Below are 7885 nucleotides of genomic sequence, written 5' to 3'. Positions count from 1 at the left end.
GCATCTTAATGCAGGGTCTCCTCCATTAAGACTTTGATGTCACAGGGGTTTGATGAATTATTAATGTAAATCACTGCTGTGTTTTCCCTGCAGACTTGTAATAACAGCCTGATGCATTATGCATTAGAGAGCAGGCATCTGGTGATTAGACAGATCTGCAGCCTTGTTTCTGCTGGGAATCTGCGTTAGACCCCGACTGCTTGGTGACATTATGGAAATCGTGAAAAAGGCTTCTGACCTCTGTAAATAACATTCTCAAACAATGTAGCGCAACAGTGTCTCAGACAAACTGAAATGTGTTTGTTTTCAGACAATCTGGTGAAACAAAACGGGTGTGATGATGCTCTAAGGAAGAAAAAGCTGCTCTGCGGGGGCGTGAGTTCCCCAAATATTCACTTGTAGATAGAAATTCAGAAAAACTGCAGTATTTTTAGTTCCATAAAATAATTAGATAAATAAAAACACACATTTGGATCAATGACACTAATAACATAAAGACAACTTCCTACCAAATATGATCTAAATAGAACAAAGAGTCGTTAGTGAAATTGTAATACTTGATTATTAATTTGAAATAAATAATTCTTTACTCAAATTTAAATTTTCTTCCAAAATGAATGGCAAACATTTAAGCACAAGTAACACAAAAGAGTGTGCGACTTTAGGACTGTCAAACTCCTTTTCTTATAATTTTACATCATAAGTATTCATAAGTGTATAATCCCATAAGATGCAACGAAGTCGCGGTAATCTAATTGTCAAAACATGCCGGAAAGGCAATTTCACCGATTTGTTTACAAGTGGGAAATTCCATTAGCGAGCAAAATTCACCGTTAGCTGGTTATGAATCGCTTCGGTCAAGGAGACCCTCGATTAGACAAGATGATGAACTGGCGCATTAAGCAGATGGGGCACGTGAAGCTTGTAGCATAAAATGGAAATCTGCATACGTACAGAATGGCTGAATCAAGCAATTACAGTCGACACACAAACACAGACTACAGCTGTGCACATGGCTACACATTACTGCTGACTTGAGATTTCCCTGAAAGGTTGCAATAATAATGCTAACTGTGTTTTGAGACTGGACTAACATAAGTACAGTGCTTAAAAAATTATTAGACCTTCTGTCAAAAAACAAGAAGACAGAAATATTTTAGAAATCTGTCAAAAACTTGTTTAAAAGTAAAAAACTACTGACCTCCACTTTTCATATCCACACCTGAGCCGGCACAGTTGACTTCTTTGACAAGTCAGGAATCGATCGAGTAGAACATCAAGCCTGTCCGTCCATTCTCTTCTGCTTAATAGGTGTTTATAGGCGTCTTACCCTGTTTACTTATTACATAAAGACCCTAAGTCTGAGTTTAACTGTTCTAATTACACAAATTAAAATGACTTTAAGTGGGAGATAAATATCTATGAAGATTCATGGCCACCAACCAACCAATGGTTATTTGTATGTTTACCTGCTAATGAGGAATAGAGATCACCAATGTCGTTATTATTCATCTTCAACCATGAGTATCTGTGAAAAGATATTTGAGCAAGCAACTATCGCCATGTCCAGAGTAGAGTGCTTATAAACACAAACAGAGTTAACAGAGTTGCTGACTTTAGAATTCAGGTCATGTGACAGGTATTTTTTGTGGCATCAAAGCCTGTAACACACTTGATATAGGTATTATTTGTATGCACCGTCTAATATTTTCACCGCCTGGTGAGAATCCTATAATGAAACCCCCGCTGTGGAGAAATGGCATCTGATGAAAACTGCAGGTGTGCAATCTTTTACATTACACCGACAGCAGAAGCTTTACAGGTTCAATGAGAAATATGTCTGTCTCATTATACGCTCATACAGACAGATTTCTACTCCAAGGATATGCTTTCTTGTTTCATAAGCAAAATCGCAATCTCGCTCCTTCTTTTCCACAGACACACACACTGACAAAGCCTTTTCCACAGATCTTAATAACATTTAGCTCACCTGAGATTCTCTCTTTGAAGCAATCCTTGTTCATATTTACATGCAACAGTGTGTCACTGAGTGAACATCCAGAGATAACGCTTCTATTATCTGTCGAGCATCTGTCGTGGGTCTGCTCCCAACACTGACACAATGACAGTGTAATACCGAAGCACAATGACTGGCTGTCACGGCCCCGTTTCCACCCAGCCCTGTGCTACCATCCCAACATATGCCACTTTCTGCCTTGGTTCCAACATCTGGGCCGAGTTAACGCCCACTAACATGTTTACAGCTACAACCAGAATCGGAAAAGGTCAGACAAGTTTGTTTTCATATGGAGGAATATGTGTTGATGGCGTGATGCTTATGTGCCGACAGCGCGATCACACAGAGAGCCGATTTAGCTAAATTTGCTCAGCTCTGTCTGGGGCTCAGGTCACATGCCTTCTGCCCAGAGACTCAGTATCAGTAAGATGTCAATCTTCATTTAACAGCAAATCCATCACCACAAAACAAGATTGCTGCACCAGTGTGGTATTCACACCTGTCAGCCATCTGCTTAAATCATTTCATTTCTGTCAGTCTGCTCCAGCTTCTATCTGACTTTTTCTTTCTGTCCCTATTTTGTTATCTGGTCAATACCCGGCTGGGTCACAAATCCGAGGCGGATCTCAGAGCCCATCTGTCTGCTCGCCGTAATGCATTTTGACACCCTGCTCCCTATTACCTTCCTCCTGCAAGTAGATGTGATTCTGGCAGAACCAGCAGCCTGCTTAAGTGCTTGTCCATCACTGCAGCCACGGGGATTAAATGAAAAACGCTCTTCAGTTCATTTTTTTTACAGCTCTAAAATAACCCAACACTCCAGCTTGCATCTCCGCCTTATTTACTGACCTCACTGTCATCAATAATGAACACTGGAGGAGGAGGGCACACATGCTTTGACTCATTTCCCCTTCTTCTGGACTCGTGCCTTCCAAAGAATCGATACGCTAAAGGAGTAAAAATAGATGTGGAAAATGCTTATGACGAGCATAAAGGGGAGCAAAGCACAGCAGCCTCATAAATTCTGCAGGAGCCTTTTTAGCTGAGTCACTCCTTCAATATGTAAAATATGTAAGGATATGAATGCACATACAGACACGAGGAAGGGAAAAAAGACAAGGTTAGGGACATTCCCTTGGAGGAAATGTCATGCTAGCAGCTGTCTCCCCATGTGTTCGAGCACTCGTGCTCACTTTGCCAATAACCCGCTGACAAACAGAGTGATTGATGTCTGTTTTCTTTACTCTCAGCGGTGCAGAAGATCCAAACAATAAAGCTAAACTGATTTGATGGAAAGTTCAGCTGCCAGGTTAAGCTGTGCCACAATGGGAGGTACCGAAAAAGCCGCAACCAGTGTTTGCAGAGAACCACCAGATCAAAAGAGCGAGAGGCTGCAGGAAACAGGCTGTCACAACATTTTGACAACTATTCCTGTTTTTCAGGCAGATCTGATATCGCTGCAGCTTCGGTGCATCTTTTTGCTACTTGCTTGTGCTCCAGCTTGCCAGCTTTTATTACCCCCCTTTTTTAATTTCACAACACAGACGCACATAGACCAGGTGGTGTTACTGCCACAGCGCCAGTTCAGCTGCTCCAAATTGAGTCACACTTAATAAACAACCAGTCTTCAGCATGATTCACTAATGGAGGTCTGGACTTTATCACCATTGAGCAGCACAAAGGAATTAAAGGAGGCAGCGATTTAAGGACAGGCATGAGAAATACAGAGCTAAATGAGAGAGAATAAAGGTGGGTGTGTGGCCGTGATCACAGAGCAGGTGGTGCTTTGACCTGAATGCTAATTTCAGTAAGCACTCTGATGAAACGTGGGTGTGATATTAGCATATTTTTTAGCATATTTACCTTAATGTAGCAAATCAACATGCTACTTTGACAATTAGTTCTGAATTTCAGCTAATGATGGCACTTTGTTACTACCTCATGATAACTTAATGTCAACTTTCAGGGCACTTCAGCACAATACTAGAACTAAGTGGAAGACTAATAACATGTGTGATGATTATTTTTTTCTAATGTTATGCACAGTACAAGACAAGAAAAGTGTTGTGCTTAAAAGTGACGCATTTACACAGTTACAGTGTGCCTCAGGGACGACTGAAATGATCCATCAGGTGCCTGTCAGGAGGTCGGAGAGTTTAGTTACAGTTACAGACTGGAGAGAAAAATGAGGAAGGAGAGAAACAACAGACTGAGAGTTACTTTAAAGCCCATCAATCCCCCGTGTCACCTGCAGGAGAGAGCAGGGGACGACCTGATAGCTTTAGCTAATCAACTGGTCAGATTAGGGAGACAGATGCAGTTTACAAGCTGCCACTGAGGGCTTTTGCCTGACCGGGGCTTAAGAGGTAATAAATATCTAGAGGTGGATAAGAGAAAGGGAAGCCCTCACAGGCAACCTGGGAGGAGATTAAAGAGGAGGAACCACTGAGAGGAAGATGGAGATAATAAACAACGGAGGAAAGGCTTCTTTGTCCTGTCAAAACGGTAGCACTGAAAGACCCAAATAGGCTGACAAAGACAAGAATGAAAGATGGAGCTGTGTAAGTGTGTAAGTGTGTGTCTTTGCACACACAGGGGTCAGAAAGAGTGAGTCTGGGTCAAACAGGGGTATGAAGTGGGGCCAAAAGACCCCCCTCTGAGAGATCCTACTGTCCTTGTAAGAAGATGTTAAACCCTTCCTTCCTGACATCAGCTACATCCTTCCTGGGGTCAGAGTGAGGTCAGACGGGAGCTAGCTCCACCTTGCTCCTCTCACCATCACACCTACACACATCCAACATACTGCACAGGAGCTGAAATGCTGGCGGCGGTGATTTACAAATAGATGGTGTTATGTGCTGCTTATTTTTCTGAGTGATTGATCAGATAATGTATTAAACACCATCAGTACTATTCCCCTGCCTCCTGTGGGACTGCACACCAATTATTAGAGAAATGGAGGAAGGCAGAAAAAATGGAAGGCTTTTCTCATAAATCTCTTAAACTTGTCTCCACAATCCACGTTAAAGGAGCTTATTGTGCATTTTTTCCTTTATTCTGTCACATATCTAGACTATGTAACTATACAGTTTCAGTGGATGCCCATGTTAAACACGGAACTTTCCTGTAATGAAGTCAGCATATTTACAAGTCATCAATCCTCAGTTTCAGACCGTTTCAGGCTACGAGCACTGAAGCTCAGCCCACCAATAGGTCCAATTTAACCATGTGGTATTTGCTGTCAACGTTCCAATGAACAACATCAAATTCAGTCGCTGTCAACCACAAAGTCTCCGTAACAACAAGGCCCAAGGCCAGGACATGGATGTGTGTTTCAGATGTGAGAGGATCTGAAATAACAAATATAAACACCTGCTCCAGCCGTGTAATTCCCCAGTGATTTAGAAAGAAACAGTCCAGAAAAGAAACTACATAAAAGAGGCCTAATCAAGGCAGATTTACCTCGAGCACATGACATACATGAACTCCACTTGGCTTCACACAAACACACTCCAATACACACACACTCTCCTCTGTCAAAGAGGAAGTGGTCACAGTGTGGCAGAGGGATTATGCTGGATTTGTGGAGCAGATCTTGCTCAATGCTAGTGATCCTTAAACTCTGGGGTGGTTTGAGCTTAGCAGCAGGCTGAATTTTATTCTCCCTCCTTCGGTCTCTAACCTCTTTCACCTCTCTATTTGTCTGCTCTCCTCTCTCCTGAAAGTCTTGTGGGATGAATTCTTGAAACAAAGCAGGAAATAAATTGACTGTGGGAAGAAAAAGTGAGCCTGAAGGATTAAACGTAAAGAGGACTTGGCAGTAAAATGTTTTTATTATCTTTCTCTAGCATTTATCTCCCTCATTTTTCCTGCTCTTGTCCACGCTGTTCGCCCAATTAGAGATTAACTCCTAGTGGTAGACTGTTTCAAGAGGTGGGGCTTTCAGAGTGTGGGATACTTGAAGCGTCAATAGACTAAGATGTAGCTGAAGCCCCAAAGCTCCATCGGAACGAACCGCAATGTGCACATGTGAAGTCTAGACATTCTCAAACACTGCCAAAGCTTCATAATTAGAAATCTTCTTCTTACTATTATTATTATTAGAATTAAACTATTGCAAACACATATAAAAGCCTACAGCCAGTATTGTACTCTGATATCCTCATGCTGATATTGTTAACATGCTGAGATGCTTACTGTCTTAGTTTCCTTAAATTCCCTTAGTTTTGCAGGAATCAGATAAAAGATATATATATATATATCAGAGAAAACAATGAGACCAACACATCATTGAGGTTTGCAGACATTTGTTTACGCACAGCTCTCTTAAGGTCATGCTCTAACGTTTCAATCAGATGTTGCATGACCCAATTTTGGCCCAAGTTTTAGCTGCCAAACAGAAGGCCTTATATTTGAATCTGGAATAAAGTTTGTAGTTAACTCGATGACTGAAAGGTGCCCAGCTCCTGTGGCTTTAAAACAAGCCCAATTCATCATCCCTCTGCTACCGTGTTTGATAGTTGGTATCAGGTGTTTGTGTTGATATGCTGTGTTTGGTTTTGAACATTACGGCCAAACATCTTTATTTTGATCTCGCCTGTCCAAAGTGTCCAAGTGGGACACTGTTTTAAACATGGCAAACTTCAGTCTTTTTCTAATGTTACTATCATGAACTTTAATGTTTAACACAGTAAGTGAGAACAAATCTGTCAAATACTATATATTTTATATACTTTATATAACATCCCTGTCTAAATCTGAATAAAACTAAAAAAGTAATAAACAGCCGAAGAAAGACATCCTTTTTATTGCTGTGACTTTTAGGGATGAAGCAGACCACAGAAGCACAAAGTCATGGTTGGCAGCAGCTCCAGGCTCCAACACAAGCCCGTTTCTCAGTCTCAGCCTTCGTCTACATAAAACACGGCTTTGTCCCGCAGTAACAAACAACCAGGAAGGAACAGGAGGCGGGATACTTGTTCCATCCAGTGTGTGTATACTGGTGTTGTCCCATCCAGTAACATTGTTGTTATGGGATACCAGACTTCCATGGTGCAGAAATGGTCTCACACACATACAGAGAGACAGTGTGCCAGAGACTGTTGCCACACTGAGCACAGGCCAATCGTATATCTGCCATCTGGAGGGGAGAGAACATACAGTGGCACTGCTGGCAGCAAACAAGATCATTACAGAACAAAACTGAGGAGAATTATTACAAACAGACTTTGGTGTGTAAGCAGAGGTTTTCCTTTGTTTGTAACTCAGTGTCTGGATTCTGCCCTATAAATACTACATGTCTCTTTCAGTATATTCGCTTTAACTTTAAAATTATTATTATTCTCTGTTCTTGCCATCAACTAAACCAGCTCTGTTTGCATTTTTGGAGTTTTGACAGCACCTAAAAACCCGAGTCACATCCAACTGTGTTTGGTTTGAGTGAACCTGACAAGTGAACCTGACAGGCCACATTATTAGATTTTCTCTTCTCCCTGCAGCCACAGATGAGACAGGGGAGTTTAAGCTGATTATGTGAGACACATTTTTATACAGTTTTCTGATGAAATGAATGGTTCAAACATCTGATTAGATAAACACGCAATTCAGTGAGCTGTAATAAAACATTGTTGGCACTATAAAGGTGGAAAAGACCTATTAAAGAGTCGTCAGTAGTAATGGTCTCGTGATCTTCTGTGGCTTCAAAACGGAATAAACTAAAGAGTAAAAGTAGAAGCAGTAGTTTCTTAATTTCAGTGGCTGCTCTAAATAGTTTAGGAGGACCAAAACATCCTTTAAATTCTTCTCCTAGTTCACTGATTTGACCAACTAGCATTTTTTTGTCAGTCTGTCTATGCTGGGTGTCCACTC

The 7885-nt window shown here is 41.3% G+C and overlaps 1 protein-coding gene across 8 annotated transcripts in view; it reads right to left on the bottom strand.

Annotated features, from left to right (window-relative positions):
- eml1 (EMAP like 1) overlaps nucleotides 1-7885 on the bottom strand; it is a 52066-nt gene that overhangs the window by 23275 nt on the left and 20906 nt on the right. The gene's annotated exons all lie outside the window — the stretch shown is intronic.

The sequence above is a fragment of the Pundamilia nyererei genome, unplaced genomic scaffold, assembly GCF_000239375.1.
Source record: "Pundamilia nyererei isolate P.nyererei 1_Seehausen unplaced genomic scaffold, PunNye1.0 scaffold00010, whole genome shotgun sequence".
Classification (NCBI taxonomy): domain Eukaryota; kingdom Metazoa; phylum Chordata; class Actinopteri; order Cichliformes; family Cichlidae; genus Pundamilia; species Pundamilia nyererei.
This window is presented reverse-complemented; position numbering and strand designations above follow the sequence as displayed.